Below are 16,217 nucleotides of genomic sequence, written 5' to 3' on the forward strand. Positions count from 1 at the left end.
TTGGCAAAAGAGCACTTCATCGGCCCCCGAGGGCTCTGCCTTCGCATCGACAGGCGCCACGGTACCAGCTCCCCGGGTCTGTCGCGCCCTGCGTCTACTAGCCCTAACCAGGCTTCCCTGCACAGCGTTTCTGGAACGGGCCGCAGCGAGCAGCTCTCGCTCGCCGTTTGTGAGTCAGGTTTCCGAGGGCTGCTCTTCAGCATGAATCTGCGTCAAATATTGGGAGCTGTCAAAATAGTCAGGCTTAAGGACTACCCCCCTCCCTGCGCTGCGGAGGGGGCGGCGTGGTTAAAATGTCTGGGAAAACGAGGCAGGTGGAAGCATGAGCTATTAAACGATCCTATTTGCATAAGCTGTTGAGTGCAATCACTTTAGCAAAGTCCAGTGCTCCCCCAGGTACTTTATGGAGAGGGGAAGTACAAGGAGATGGAGTTTGGGGAGCTGGGTGAACTGGGAATTGCAACTGGTTCCCTGTTTTAGGAAGACAGGCTTTTTCCCATAGTAAAGATGCTCTTTATGCCTGGGCCCGGGTACTTAAACCTGGATGTGACGCTGCAAGTAGAGGAAGCCCTTGCCCACGGAGCCAGGCTAGCCGCGGTGGGAGGAGCGCGCGTGGCTCCAGTCTGCTGTCCGCCACGCACGGGAGCCGACAGTCGCCGTCTCTCTGAGCCGTCGTGGTTGACTTGGATGGAAACTCCTACCCAGCTTCATCCCTTCCCCTATTCGGGGTCGCTGTGTCGGCACGCTCTGCCTTACGTGGTACACCCATGGGCCGCAAAGGCCACGTGCCTGCTTCAGTGCATCTACCCCCCTCAAATAAACAAGCAGACAAGGAAGGAACTGCACCATTCATGGTTTATTGGGGGGATCAAGAGCAAGAGGCTGTCGTTGTCCTGGAGGCGTCTGCCTGTTCGTGCAGCGGGGATGCCGCAGGAGGCCTTGGAGAAGGAGAGGGGACACGAGCACAGTTGGTGCGTCCCAGGCCTCAGCCATCATCTCAAACCCCTTGTTTCCTGCAGAGCAAAGCAGGGGCAGTGAAGAGGAATGACCCAAAAGACTTGGCAAAATGCTTGACGTCCTCAGAGGGGCTTGTCCGATCAGACCAGCTCTCGCCAGGGCGCCAGGGGAAAGCTGGGCAGGGCACCCCGTGGCTTTATAACAACGCTCAAGAACAACAGCAAGGTGTGGGGGTGCAAAGCCTCGCAGACCCCTTGCCCAGGCCAGCTTCGTCCTGGAGCAGTGTCCCCCACATCTTGCCTTTGCCCTGGGCTCCAGAGAGAGACGGAGGAGACCGAGCCCCCGCCAGCGCTGCCTCTGGAAGAGCAGCAGGTTTGCCAGCCCCGAGCACCCCAAAATAAATACGCCAGCTGTCCCCATTGTGGGCTGGGCGTACAAAGCAGCATGGCTTCAAAATGATCACCACTTCTTTATTCCCTTTCAATCTCTCTTTCAGTTTGACCTTCCCAGGAGCCCAGAGGGACACAAGCTTGAGCTTTCTTCTGTAACCAAGAGGGCTAAAAATGGAGAGTCTCTTCTCCTGAAACCTCTGGCTTGAGCTGAACACCCCCGAGCTCAGGGTCCTGCCCCCCCATACCAAGGGATCACCCCATGACCTGCTGGTCACTGTACTGGCGGGCGAGCGCAGCCTGCTGCGGTCTCTGGGGGGGGCGCTTGTACACGGCACGATGGGATGACGGGCTGGACATCGGCTCATTAAACAAAATCACTGCGTCAGGATCTCCCCGGAGAAGGTCCCGTCCTGCCCCAGACAGGGCCAGGAAGAACAGCTGCACCAAGGGGTATGCTAGCGCCAAGCACGCGCCCTCCCTGCAGATGGGAAATGGCTTACCGCTTCTCGTCCAGGTCACTAATGATCCCCTGCAGAACAGCGTCTGCCACGTTATCCAGCATCTTCACTGTGTCCTCCGCCATCACAGCGTTCGCCTCGGCAATGCTTTCACAGACAGCAGCTCCTGAAACACAACGCCGTGGCATACATTTCAGGGAGGCAAATCAGACGTTACAGCCCTCACCTTGCAGAAGGGAAACAGTCCCAGCTGCGTGTTGGGGGGAACAAGGCAGGAAACATTAGAAGGAACAAGTCCTGGCCCCTTGCCTAGGTGTTATGGTAATGGATCCAGGGCCTGGGAGATCTTCCCCCCGCACAAGGCATCCCTGGAAGGCATGGAGTCGCCAGCAGCCCCGAACTCGCTGACAACTTCTGGGGTTACGGCCGTGGAAAGGGACAGGAGAGGATTTCCCCCGTGCTGGACCCGTTTGGGCCACAGCTGGTGCAGGTCCGAGCTCTTCGGGCTGGTCCTGCGTGAGCGTAGGGACCAGACCAGAAAAGATGCCCCCCTCAGCTCAGAAATGCACCCCTCAAAATCTGCCCCTCCTGTCTATAGCCAACGTCCGGGCTCTTTGGGGCTCTGCAATGAGCACGTGGGTGTCGCTGCGCAGGCCAGAGCCAGCACTCGCAGCATCCCTGCACTTACCAGAGAGGCAGAGAAGTGCCAGGCTGAGCAGTACAAAGGCTCCTGCTCCTTTCATGGCTGGACGCTTGCTTGTTCGGTACGGAGACAGACCCTAAACGCTCCGGTCGGCTCTGACAGGCACGCAGCAGCCGGGCCCGGCATATTTATAGAGCTGTGAGCATCCCTTCCCCTCTGTTCCCGTGTGACCCTCCGCCTGGCACTGCTGGCATGGAGCGTGTTCTCTCAGGGCAAATGTAATCCTGTGGGAACAGGACCTGTGCACGCTGCGCCTGTTTGCTCTTCCATGAGGTGGGGGAACACTTGCTTTGGGAGCCCGGGACCTGCAGGATCTGTAGCCAGGAAACCCAGACCCCGGGTTCGAGCTACTTGCTTTTATTTTTCTTCCTCCCTGTTTCCATGCAGTCGCTCGTGTGTCACTGAGTGTGTGTGTGCATGCATGAGTGTATGTGTGCACATGTGTGTAAGTGCATATGTGTGAGCATGTGTGTGTGTGTGTGCACATGCACCATGTCCTGTAATGGGGCACGGGGTGGGTCCCCTGGGAGTCCTGGGTCTGACCGCTAGTGAAACAGTGATTGCCATCCACGTCGACATTTGGGGTTGTTAGAAGCAATGGAAAACCTGGCTTAAGGAACTGGGCTTATTTGGTCTGGGGAAGAGAAGAATGAGCGGGGATTTGATAGCAAGGAGGATGGAACTGGGCTGGTCTCAGTGGGGGCAGATACAGGACAAGGAGCAATGGGCTCAAGCTGCAGCAAGGGAAGTTGAGGTTGGATATTAGGAGAAATGTTCTGACTAGGAGGGCAGTAAAACACTGGCATGGGTTACCTAGAGAGATGGTGCAGTCTCCATCCTTGGAGGTGTTTAAGGTCCAGCTAGACAAAGCCTCATCTGGGATGATGAAGTTGGGGCTGGTCCTGCCTGGAGCAGGGGTTGGACTAGATGTGACCTCCTGGGGTCCCTTCAACCCTCCTTGTCTTTGATTCTATGACTTTCCTAATATCCAACCTCAACTTCCCTTGCTGCAGCTTGAGCCCATTGCTCCTTGTCCTGCCATCTGCCCCCACTGAGACCAGCCCAGCTCCATCCTCTTTGCAGCGCCCCTGCAGGGAGGTGAAGGCTGCTGTTCAATCCCCCTCGGTCTTCTCTTCTGCAGACTGAATCAGCCCATTTCCCTCAGCCTCTCCTCCCCAGTCCTGTCCCCCAGCCCCTGGACCATTTTCATTGCCCTCCGCTGGACTCTCTCCAATGTGTCCACATCCTTTCTGTAGTGGGGGCGCACAGCTGGACGCAGGACTCCAGATGTGGCCTCCCCAGTGCTGGATAGAGGGAAGAATCACTGCCCTCCATCTGCTGGCAACGCTCCTGCCAATGCAGCCCAGGATGCTGTTAACCACCTTTGCAACAAGGGCGCACTGGCTCATACCCATTTTACTGCCCACTGCCACCCCCAGGTCCTTTTCCTTAACAAAAAGCCGCACAGTCATCCCTGCCTGTGTGCACTGTAGGGACACGATGCAGGGTAGAGACTGATACTTCGCGTGGCCTGCTGAGTTGAAATCGGCTTGCAGAGCTTTGTGTAGTTGCCCCATCCCATCTGCATTTAATGCCCCCTCTCACTATTGCTCATGAGACTACAATGCGCCGTGGGAGTTTTGCTTCTGCGGGAGCCTGAGGGCAGATGCTGTGTACTGAGCACCAGGGCCACATCCCTCGACACAGCCCCTCAGGGCCGTGCCCGCATTCAGTCCTGCCCTGGCTTTGCATATCCGTGTGCAGCGACGTGGAGCCCCGCGGCAGGAGCAGGGTGTGCAGGCTGCCTCGTGATCCCGTGATGAGACGGCTTCACCTCGCAGCTTCAGAGCCACGAGTTAAGCCCTCGGCATCGCGGTCAGGCATCCCACAGTGCCTCGCTCCACGCCTGTGGGGTCTGCAGGCTGGGACGTCTTCTGTGGCACCTGTTGGAGGGCAACAGCATCCTTGAGTTTAGGGTCAATCTTATTCCTTGTTTCATCCTCTTATTATCATCATCGTTACTATTATTATTGCTAACTGCGGAGTTCAAAGCCTCATCAGGCATCGCGGAGGAAGCAATCTCCATCACTGTGAGTCTCCCGGTAATTAGCTAGCCTTTCAGTGGTCTTAAAGTTAGGCAACGACTTCATTATAAGGTTGATCATTTATTTAGTTGGTCTAATCAGAGATATCACGTGGATCCAAAGAACCTTGTCTGCCTTATTTCCTTAGGCCAACACGGCTACAGCCTACACCGCTGGGGCTGACAAGGGCACGGGAGATGCGTGTCCCGGAGAGGGTGTGGGACGTGCTGCGAGAGCGGCGGGTCCCCGAATGGCTGACGGTCGCCGGGCGAGTTGCTTCTCCGCCCACGTCCCCAGGGTCCGGGTTTCAGCAAGACGAGAGAAGGGAAGCCCTTGTAGACGGGGCGGGTGGAAGAAGAGGCAAGTTATCAAAACAGATGCGTCCCCGACGAGATCCTGCCGCAGCTGCCGGACCCCCCATGGGGATTTTTTGGAACACGCCTTTTTTTTTCCCTATGTGAAAAGCAAAAAAATTGCTGCTTTTCTTTCCTGACATGAGTGAGAGGGCTGCTCTTGTCAATTCATTTCAAAAGCTCGTCTCTCTTAAGGATATGATTTAAAAAAAACAACAGAAAAACCCAATTGAAGACAGAGAGAAAGTAAAAAAAGAGAGCGAGCAACCCGTAGAAAGACTCCTTTACAAGAGAGCTGCCCGGTTCGTCTGAAAAAGATAAGCGCTGCATGGATATTTAATAAACCTGCTTCCGGAGACGCAGCGGGTGGTAATGCTTCGTATAATGGCTCTGTTGGCAGCCTCAGACTCTACATAATCCTCTTTTTCCTCTAATTGTCATGAGCCTGGAACGCGTCTTTCTCTTCTCGGCAGCCCCCTGAGGGGAAATCCATGCTCAGAAGAGGGCGGACGGGGCTGCGTAGCCAGCGGTCAGCGTGGCTCCAGGCCAGGCCTCTTCAGGCGTGTTGCTTTGCACCCTCAGAGGGGGATTGGAGAGTTGCTTCCTACCAAAAACCCCCTAGGAACAGGCAGAGCGGCTGAAACCACCCAGCCGTGGCCTCACGGGAGGGCAAACCGGGTGACCGCCTGCGGCCCCACATTTTAGGGGTCCCACTTTTTTGGGAGGGGGTGTAATTCTTGCAAGGAAATGGCTCTAATTGCATTTTAACACTCAGATATTTATCTAATTCCCCCAAAGAATATTAAAAAGCTCCACAATACAACTGTGGTGGGTTAATATTGACCTGAGGACATACCCCAAATGACTCTCTTGCCCTAAGGCCACCACTGGAGCCACCAAGTGCCAGCAAGGCAGCGATCCCGGTCCCGAGGCCCCGTGTCCTTCAGGTGAAACGGCCAGCTAGGCTGGATTTGCTCGGGCCCTTCGGGAACAGGCAGACCGTGAAGCGAATACGGAGTCCAGGTGCTCCACGTGCATTATTTCAGGTCACCCAACTTGGCCCCCTCCTCCATTTCATGACGACCCCTCACTTCAGTGCCATGTAAGAGTTGCTATTTCCAATCCGCTTAATGTTCGCCAGGCCTGAGCTTGTACTGTTTTAGTTTCTTAACCAAAATGCCCCTTTCCTTGCCTGGCAGCCTCACTGTTTTTGCTGGGCGGGAGACTGAGTGCCTGCATGCAAACTCATAAGGAAATGCAAAAGGGGAAGAAGAAGAAGAAGAAGAAGAAACAGCAGCAGCAGAAGAAGGTCTATCTGGCAACACTGCTCGTGGGCTGAGCCCTGAGCCGAACGTCTCCGTGGACTGCCGGGGCCGGTGGCGTGTGATTGGTATTGCTACGTGGGTGCAGGAGCTGGATGGGCAGAGGCAGAGTTTAGGTTGCTCGGCCCCTCCTGGTTTCTGCTCTGGGTTCGTTTCAGGGGGATCTTGCCCAATTGCAAACCCCATCTCTGCACGGGAAAGGGTTTCAACCTGCGGGCCGTGGACCCCAGGGGTCTGCAGGCTATGTCTAAGAGGTCCGTGAAAGAGGACTACGCTCAATCAAAGTATGTGTGAATGCCCACACTTAATCTAAAGAGCTCCATGCCACCATTCAAAACTTGCAAAGGAGGTCCACAAATGAAAAAAGGGTGAAAACCACTAGTCTGGGCCACTCTGCAGTGCCCCTCGCAGTGAGGGAGAATAGGGCCGAGGGAGCCTTTATTTCGCACGTGCTTGTGCACACAAATGCACGCACCCACACACCTCAGTTTAGCGTGACTTGGTCTGTTTAAATCCCGGCCCTGCCGACCCATTTGTGAAATGGCCGGTCATTTTAGGCAGGCTTTGTTCCCAGTTCCCCTTCCCCCCGAGCTCCCTTCTCTCCCTCCTCGCAAGTGAATTGCAAGCTGCTGATTATATCCCTCCTCGCTTTCTGAGCCCCATCAGTCACAAAGGGAGAAACTCCAGAAGCCCAGGCTGCAGGAGTCCTTTGTGCTAATAAAAAATAAAGGCAACCGGCACCTGCGATGCTGAATACGCTTTATTAAATATGCAAAACTGGGGGCCGTAGCATGGGCAAAGCTTCTGGAGACCGGCAGGCCACGCGTGTTCAGACTGCACAAGTAGCTTTATACTGCATGCAGGGAAGGGAAGGGCAGCTATTGTCCAGCACTCTCCAGTTTGCAAAGACCTCATTCATTTTGCCTGAAAAGAAAAGAAAGAGAGAGGGTGGGTTTGGGGGATGTTTATAGCAGAACTAGTCCTGCAGCGGTCCCCGGGGTAGGACACAGCTGCCCGTTCACTGGTTAGTCAACCTCTTTCCTCCAGGGCAACGAGCAACCTTTGGGGTCGTCTCGTGCTGCGCCAGGACGTCGGAGCACGGCTCCCCCCAGCAGCGCTGAAGCGGGGGAAGGAGCCGGCAGCGAGCGTGGCTATCTGCTGCGGGGGTGGAAAGCTGTCAGGCATGCGATTAGTAGAGCTGAGCACCACGTTATGCCTTGCTTTACAGGGAATCGTGAGCCGATGGCACCAGGGGCTCTTCCCGCAGCGGTGGGGCAGGCCTCCAAGACCTCTGCAAAGCACCCGGTGTTTCAATCCGGCGGGCAAAGTAGGGGAGAAATGACCGTGTAAATTATAGACCGGGATTTAGCCCCCAGTTCAGACAAGTCATCAAGCCCGTGCCTTCATTAAACGGATGAGTGGCTTTAGGGCCTCGTTAAGAACCACGCGGCTGTCGAGTGCCTTCCCCGTCCCGCCGCCGCCCAGAACATCCCACAACTTGGGGTTCACCGTGGCGTTGCCGTACACCCGCAGCGCTACGCTCGGTGTGTGACTTGGGGCCATTGTTTGCTACAGAAGCCTCTTCTGGTTTATTTGGGTCTGAACGAGCTAGAGAAGGTGGGGTTTTCAGTCTATTATTTCATCATCTATAACTCCACCACCTTCCAGTCCGCTTATCAGGATCATTTGAGGTGACCGGGGAAGACCCCTCACCCAGTCTGCCTGGACGTCCATGCATTACCTGTAAAGACTTCCCAATGAGTCTGTCCAGGGCTCGATCAATGCTAGCCTCAATATCGCTCCTGCACCGCTCGAGTCCAGTAGAAATGTCCTCGGTCGCGTCGGGACTCTCTTGGCTAAGAGCAGCCTCTAAAACGACCAAGAAAAAGGAGCTGCATCCTGCACTGCACACACGGGAGCAAAGCCCTCAGTGGTACAACATCCAAAGCCAGTGCAATAAAATAGTCCGGCAGAATAAAAGAGCTTATCGCCTTCCAAAATTTGACCAGAAGACACAGTTATTCACAGTGAACGCTGGCGGGACCACGCTAGCCCGCCCTACCCTAAATCTGCACCACGTACTGCGGAGTTCACAGTCTCCCATCAGTGCACCAAGCCCTCAGCACCTCAGGTCAAGGCCAGGCTGAGGTGGACCACGGCACCGTCCGGACCTGACACTTCACCGGCGTGGATTTACATCTACAGTGACACATTCAGAAAAAAGCCGAGGGTAGGAGTTTCCATCCGAGACAACCACGCGGACTCATCCAACACGTGGCTTTCCAGCAAAGTTCCTGACAAGGTCGCGGCTAGCTCGGTTTTGAACGTAAAGGATGGGTTCCTCGTGCGTTGTCCTTAAGACACGGTCCTGTAATGAAGCAAAGCACGAAGCCCTGGTTGCGGGGCTGCAGACACCACGTTACAGCTTACTTACCAAAGCACCAGAAAAGGGCCAAGGAGAGGAGCAAGAAGGCGGCTCTTCCCTTCATAGTGGAAGAGGGTGAGTGTTTTTCTGAAGCGGTTAGAAAGGGTTGTGCCCACCACTGCCGTGTTAGCAGCTGGGACTGCTGCTGTGCTTATATCTGTGACCGTGGCCTCCCACATGACTCTCACGTGGCACTGCTGGCTGGAGCACCCAGGACTGTTTGCTTAAGCCATGTCGAATCTGGGTTTTGGGATAGTAAATAGCTCCCATCACTGTCATTCTCATGGGAAAGCCGGCTCCGCTAGAGCTGTCCCGTCGCGCTGTGCCTGCAGGCAGAGCGCTCGAGGCAGGCATCGCCCGCGCCGCCTGCCCGGGAGACGAGCTCGGGCCATGCCAAATGAAGACGCTCTGGCCAACCTGCTGCGTGGACGGGCCAAACTTGGCCAGCTGCAGACTGGGCTCCGGTGGGCGCTTGATTAAGAGCTGCTCTTCTAGTGAGGGGTGCAGTTTCTTTTCTGCCATCATCGTCATTATGTGCAGGCCCTTGGCCATTGCTGTCCTACCAGTAATGAGGAACGAGCAAGTTTCATGGTCGTTAGGGGACGGAGGGACCTTATCAGGTCCAGCCCCCCGCACTTGGGAGGACAGACTGCTGTTCCCAGCAAGGTGCAGAGAGAGTGGAGATTTCCATCATTTAAAAGGGCAACGGCCGCTCTCCCAGCTGGAGGAGCAGCCCCAGGATGGGTGGGACTTCGCCGAGTGTTGGTGTCTGGTCAGGGGGCACTTAGGGCACACGTGGAAAAAGTGACTTATGTCGTGTCTGCAATGGTCTCAACATCGATCCAGCACGTGCTTCTGGTGCAAGTCATTTGGGCTTTTCAGGCGTGTATCAAATCCGCCCTGGGGGAGGGCAAATAAACCCCAGCCGGTGACACTCAGGTGTGAGAGGACGTGTGGAGGCCTGGGAGATTCCCCTTACCCTAAGCACTGAATGCTGAACTCAATGGGGGACTTTTTGGGGTCCCCACCACAGAAAGGATGTGGAGACATTGGAGAGAGTCCAGTGGAGGGCAACGAAAATGGCTGGAGGGCTGGGGGACAGGACTGGTGAGGAGAGGCCGAGGGAACTGGGCTGATTGAGTCTGGAGAAGGGAAGACCGAGGGGGATTGAATAGCAGCCTTCACCTCCCTGCAGGGGGGCTGCAAAGAGGATGGAGCTGGGCTGGTCTCAGTGGGGGCAAATGGCAAGACAAGGAGCAATGGGCTCACGTTGCAGCAGGTTGGATATTAGGAAAAACTCTCACTAGGAGGACAATAAAACACTGGAGCAGGCTCCCCAGAGAGGTGGTGCAGTCTCCATCCTTGGAGGTGTTTAAGACCCAGGTAGACAAAGCCTTGTCTGGGATGATGTAGTTGGGGCTGGTCCTGCTTGGAGCAGGGCCTGGACTAGATGGGACCCCTGAGCTCCTTCCAGCCCTCCTTTCCTAGGCTTCGCTGACACCAGTTCTTCTGCCGGCAGTGAGTTCATTTTCCACCCTGGGAAGTTTAAAGCAAGCCTGACACCGCTCTGAAAACGGCACTTACAGAAACCAGAGGGACGAGGGCAGGAGACAAGAGGATTTGTGGGAATCCTTGTTGGGCGGCCCGGCCAGGCCCAGCCCGGCGTGCCCCTGCGTTCTGGTCGAGGTCTCGCCAGGCACCGCGTGACGCGCTCCAGCACGCACGTCCAGCAGCGCACGTGGCATGGATGACCGGACAGCACTCGGTCCCATATGCTGCTGCCCAGCGCGATCACAGGGTTTGCAGGCAATGCATATCTCCATCGCACCGGGACAATTCGGGGCTGTGGTTCACCTAGCCGGCAGCACAACCCCAGCAGGCTGCGATGGACCTGCCCGCCGACACTTCGCTGTTGTGCCTTGGGCACATTTGAACCCCCGCCTGACACGGCTCTGCTGGGAACCAGGCAGCTGTCAGGAGGCTCGTCAGTCTCCCACGCTGGGGGCTGCCTGGGAAATGTTCTCAGCATGTGCTTTCCTCCAGGCACATCCACGCAGGAGCTTCATTTCCTAGGGAATTCAGTCTAGGGCCAATATTGACACCTGGGAATGGTCTCGGGGGCAATTCAGAGCCTGGGGGAAGCAGGAGGAGGACACGTGGCTGAATGCACCTGCCTGTCACAGGGACACCGGGTTATTGAGACCATGGACAAACAATGCGTTTGCACCCGTGTCGTTGGTGCCGGGCTTGGGAAAGAACCAGCCGCACGTAACCCCCTAAAGCAGGGTAATTTTCCTCAATCTGGCGTAGAATAACTCCGGCCAGAATCAGGGTAAAATACTGCTAATCGCACCCAGCCGGTTAGGGGTCATCTCACGGTTGCACCTGCTCCCCGCTGGAATTGCTGCCTGCTCTGTGCTGCTCCCCGGGGAGCTCGTCCGTCCAGGCCTGGCCACGGGTAACTCATGCTACAAAACAGTGGGGGATGGGAGCACTCTGCCCTGGGTGGGTGCTAGCCATAGGGCAGCACATTGCATGGGCACATCTACACATGCACATTTACTGCGCAGTAACAAAATTACTGCACAGTATGGGCACACATCTACACATGCACATTTACTGCGCAGTAACAAAATTACTGCACAGTATGGGTGCACATCTACACATGCACATTTACTGCGCAGTAACAAAATTACTGCACAGTATGGGTGCACATCTACACATGCACACCCGCACTGTGCAGTAAATATGCTGGCTTACATTGACTTGAGTGTAAATTTGATACCTGCATCATGCAGGTATCATATTTATGCCCGATTCAGTATTGCACAGTAACACGTGTAGACACCTTACTGCACAGTAACACTATGTGTGGACTGACTTGGGACTAACTTTAGTCTCAGGTCAAGCCACACGCAGCATAACTGTGCTTTGACGCCTGCACTTGTAAACACCAGCCTATTCCCGCTTACTGCGCAGTAAATCTAAGCCAGCGTAAATGCACGTGTAGATCTGCCTAGCGCTAAGCTTCACTCGCTGACCTCGGGACTGCTGTTCTCAGGCAGCAACGGTTTAAAGGCTAGTTTGAATGGGAAATTGCAATCTCAGGCGAAATCCTGGATCCAGTCAAGGTGAATGGCACAACCCCCAGGGGCTCCCACTTCTCTCCCTCCTCTTTTCTCACCCATTGTATTCAAACCACTCCGGTCCCTTTACACCCTGCTCTGTGCTGTCTGATGAAGTGAGCTCATTCACGAAAGCTTGTGCTGTGTCTCTAAATATAGATTATTTAGTCAGTCTATAAGGTTGCCTGCCCTGCCTAAAGCATCCTGAGTGACAAGGTTCGTGGTGCCTTCCCCTCTTCACGGCGGGAGAGCAGGTGCTAACGCCGCTCTCTGCAGGGTTCGTTCTCAAAGCACCTCGGACTCGCCCTGGCCTGTTTCCTGCAAGCAGGGGTTGAAATAGCTGCCCAAAGCAAAGGAGGCAGCACTCGATCCCCGCAGCTCCCCCAAGCGCTGCATCCGGAGCTGGCCCAGGCTGCGTCTTCCTGGGAAGACGCCGACTGGATCGATTGCTCAGCTTTGGCATAGCACGGCCCGGACCCCGCTCCCGATGCTGCCTGCACCCAGAACAAAACCTCTCCCTGCCCAGATGAGGCCGTGGCTCCCTTCAGCGTTGCAGCGTTGCATTTCTCTTAGCATAGCTCTGTTTTAGCAGCAAAGCACACGCCCCTGCAGCCGGGGCTATAGCAGATGGCCTTTTCCTCTCTGTGAAATAGCCTTTGGGGCAGCCCCATTTCTGCTCTCTGGAGCCGGGACCTGTCCTATCCACGGGGAGATTTTCACTTGGCTTCAGGAAAGCTTAGCCCTTTCCCAGCTGTATCCCTGCATGCCTGCCGGGTGTCACCAAAGCACATGGCCTTTTCTCCACCCTCCTCTGTGACTCCCGGGTGATGGAGCAGCCCTGCGAGTTCAGGCGCTCGGTGCCAAAGGACCAGCTCGGGGCTGCCCAGACCTGGGCTCACGTTAATTATAAGGAGCTGGGCAGAACCTCAGGGAGCCCGAGGCTTGTCCATATAAACCTAGGGAGGTATTGGGGGCCCTCTGGGTCCTTTGCCAACTGGGGAAAAGTTGGCATTGTGGTGCTGCAGCTTTCAGGGAGGGCCGAGCTTCTACGTTCGGATGCTTTTCTACACCCCTTTCCCACCACCGAAGTTTGGGGTGCGTCCTCCTGTGATGCACACAGCATCTCTCAGGCTCATGCGTGTTCCAGGACCCCTCTGAGGACAAGATCCCCGCCTGGGAGCTGGGAGCTGAGCCTGCCAAGACTAAGTGACATGCCTAAGGTCACACGGCAAACCTGTGGTGCAGGGGGTGGAACCCAGATGCAGGCTACAGCCCTCCCTCTTCCTCCATCCTCCTCTCCCAGGGGATCGGAGAAGCAGGCTGGGGGTGGCGGGTCTCATACCATTACCAGCCAAGACTTAAACTATTACAGCGAGCGGTTTATAGGCACGGGGACCCACGGTGAGCCTCCGAGTCCTGTGTGTCAGGCTTCGTGCTGCTCATCTGCACGTGGGGGTCTGCACAAATGGAGCAGATCCATCTGCGGTGATGATTTTGCTCCTCGCGACACCATTTGCACGGAGAGCTCTGGCAGCTCCCAGCAGCCAGGCCTAACTGCTCGATAGCTCTCATAGATACCATAGACATTAGGGCTGGAAGGGACCTATAGAAGGACAACCCCCGGGTATCCCAACCTGGACCGGGCCATTTCTAGGGATAAACCCTCAGCATTGTCTGTGCCTCAGCAGAAAGGAGACCAGCAAAGATCTGCATTTCCTTTAGTTTATTGAAACAAGCTGCTGCATCAGGTCGAGGAAGAGCACGGGGTGCTCGGACATGGGTGGAAAGTCCAGGCCGTGAACGGGAAGAAGAGGAGAGCGTGTGGGGCTGTCACCTATCCACGACTCTTCAATGTGAAGATGCATCTGGCTTTGGTCATCTGGTCATCATCCTAAAACCCCAGTTAAGGTGTTCTGAAAGACAGGACAGGCGTGAACCAGAGCTGGCGTCTCCTGGCTGCAAAATTCAAGCAGGTCTGGGCACTGGTCAGTCTGCGTCCCATCGCAGCCTGTTAAGCGGGCGCAGCCGCTGCCCTCTGCTCACCTGTGCTGGTTTGACGTCCCTGAACATCCGTGCGTGATGGTCACAAGGTGCCGTCATCGGGGAAACGGAAGAGTGACCTCCTCTTCCAAGCCGTGTAAGAGCCCAGGATGTCCTAGTCCTAGTCCCAGCCAGGTGGCAGCTCTCCCTAAGAGAGTTCCCGCAGCGAGGAAACCCAAGGGGGTCCTTGGCTCTTGAGTCCCACCCCGTCCCTACCGAGGCGGGCAGTAGTCAGGCCGGTGGGAAAGAGATGGTGTGGCTATGCTGCCCCTACATCAGCCTGTGATGGAGACCCCAAGCTGGGGCGAGACGTATCCCCAGCGCACACGCGCCTCTGCCCGACAGTGATGCACCGGGTGGTTTCCTCCCAGGAAGCTTTGCATCGCCCGTCTCCCATGCTGCGCTCTCACACAGACCGAGACAACCTGCATGCACCCAGCGGCCCCTCCTGAGTGCCAGGAGATCGTGCTAAGAAGCTCCGACTGTTGCTCCCATGCTTGCTTCGAAGCAACCCACGTTCACCCCAAAGCCCTGATTTACCATGAGGCCCTGAATGGAAAGGGTCTCCCCTGGAGAGAGGCTCTTCACACAGGTCTGGAGCTCCTCAATGAGTTGGGCGTTTGGGAGGCCGAGGCCAGAGAGCGGGGATAGAGCGAGGGAGTTAGCAGGAGCCAGCAGAGCAGCGGCTGCAAGACAAAGACACGTGAAATCATCCCGACGAGGGCCGCAGGGGGCATGACCGCTGGGTCTGCCCGACCCTGCTCGTGCCGTCCAGCGACTGCCTGCCCTCTCCAGGCTTCAGCCTGCGTGCCGGTCTCCTGGGGCGGGCAGCACAGCATTGCACAGGCCGTGAGACCCCGCTCGCTGCGCCGTGCAGATCATGTACCAGAGCAGCAGCACAGCACCAGGGCCACGAGGAGGAAGGAGACATGCAGCTTCGTGGTGGAGCTGGCTGTGCAAGACGCAAAGGCTCCGGCTGGGATGCTCTGCATTTTGTGCTTGCTGCTCCTGCCTTTGTATGGGGCGCGCCTGCATGCCCCACCCAGCGCCCCCAGGCCAGGCTGCTGACGTGTTTGCCCGGCCCGCGGCCTGGGGAGACATCCCAGTGCCCCTTGTTCAAGTCTAGGCCTCCACAGCCATGTGCACAGAAGAGGGGAAGGGGTGCTTGCCCCTCAGTGCTGCCCAGGGACCATGGCACTGCCAGTCTCAGAGGGTGACGAGCTTCCCCTCAGGGGAGCTACTGGTTTCTGCAGACGTGGGGCTGGCTGGGCAGGATGCATTCCCTCCTGGCTGGTCCGAGTGCCCTTGCCTAGAGAACAGCCTTCACGTGGGCAGAGGGAGGCAAAAGCTTGTCTGCGCTGAAGGGGAAACTCTACCTCCGTGAGGGGATTGTACGCTGCAGTGCCGGCGATGGCAAAGGAGCGTGGCCCGTGGCCAGGGCTCCTTCGCAGCTCGGTCTGCCCCAGGGGAGAGTGGGAGAGACGTGTCCAGCTGCCTCCAGCCTCCCTGCCCTTCCTGCTTGTCCCTGGCCCCGGGGCGTGAAAACATTGCTTGACTTGAGGTATCCGACCCTTGCCGGGGGGCTCTGGGTAGCATTCATCCCGTGCTGTCTGATGGGCCTCGCGGACAGTGCTGGCTCACAAAGAACAGGTGGGAAATAACAGAGTCTGGGCCTAAGGCCCCAAATCCGGATGGCTTCCAGCAGAAGTCACAAAATCACAGAAAATGAGGGTTGAAGGGACCTCAGGAGGTCACATCGAGTCCAACCCCTGCTCCAAGCAGGACCAGCCCCAACTACATCATCCCAGCCAAGGCTCTGTCTAACCTGGTCTTAAATCTCCAAGGATGGAGAGTCCAGCACCTCTCTGGGTCACCTGTCCCAGTGCTTCACCACCCTCCTAGGGAGAGAGTTTTTCCTAATATCCAACCTCAACTTGCCTCGCTGCAGCTGGAGCCCACTGCTCCTTGTCCAGCATCTGCCCCCACTGAGACCAGCCCAGCTCCATCCTCTTTGCAGCCCCCCTGGAGGGAGTTAAGTCCTGTAATTACAATCACAGTGAAGAGGGACAGAAGGGATTTGGGGGGTTCTCTAGAAATTCATCTGTGCCTAAAGCATCCCTGCCAGAGGCTGGTCCAGCCGGCTCTTCCAAACGGCCCGTGATGAAGACCCCAATCTTCCCTCTGCCAGGGCTCAGCTCTCCTTGCAGGCAGGACGGTTTCCTACTGCCTAACCTACGTCTCCTTTGCCATCGTTCAAACCTGCTTCTTATCATCTCCGCAGTGGGCATGGGGACAAGTCTTTTAACATATTTGCCTTTCCTCTGCCTCCTGCTCTCTGGACAGAACAACCCAGTTCTC

The 16,217-nt window shown here is 56.4% G+C and overlaps 3 long non-coding RNA genes across 3 annotated transcripts; all 3 read right to left on the reverse strand.

Moving 5' to 3' along the window:
• Positions 1-837: 837 nt before the first annotated feature.
• Positions 838-2,632, reverse strand: LOC106740311 (uncharacterized). Its single transcript, XR_001373787.3, has 3 exons — positions 2,496-2,632; positions 1,850-1,973; positions 838-1,013 (listed from the first exon to the last, which is right to left on the reverse strand). It is a non-coding gene; the product is annotated as an uncharacterized LOC106740311 (long non-coding RNA).
• Positions 2,633-7,011: 4,379 nt separating this feature from the next.
• LOC132243403 (uncharacterized) lies at positions 7,012-8,817 on the reverse strand. The gene is made up of 3 exons (XR_009454933.1): positions 8,704-8,817; positions 8,011-8,138; positions 7,012-7,193 (listed from the first exon to the last, which is right to left on the reverse strand). It is a non-coding gene; the product is annotated as an uncharacterized LOC132243403 (long non-coding RNA).
• Positions 8,818-13,527: 4,710 nt separating this feature from the next.
• On the reverse strand, positions 13,528-14,943 carry LOC132243404 (uncharacterized). The gene is made up of 2 exons (XR_009454934.1): positions 13,863-14,943; positions 13,528-13,732 (listed from the first exon to the last, which is right to left on the reverse strand). It is a non-coding gene; the product is annotated as an uncharacterized LOC132243404 (long non-coding RNA).
• Positions 14,944-16,217: the final 1,274 nt, after the last annotated feature.

The sequence above is a fragment of the Alligator mississippiensis genome, chromosome 9 (genome assembly GCF_030867095.1).
Source record: "Alligator mississippiensis isolate rAllMis1 chromosome 9, rAllMis1, whole genome shotgun sequence".
In the NCBI taxonomy this organism is placed as follows: Eukaryota; Metazoa; Chordata; order Crocodylia; family Alligatoridae; genus Alligator; species Alligator mississippiensis.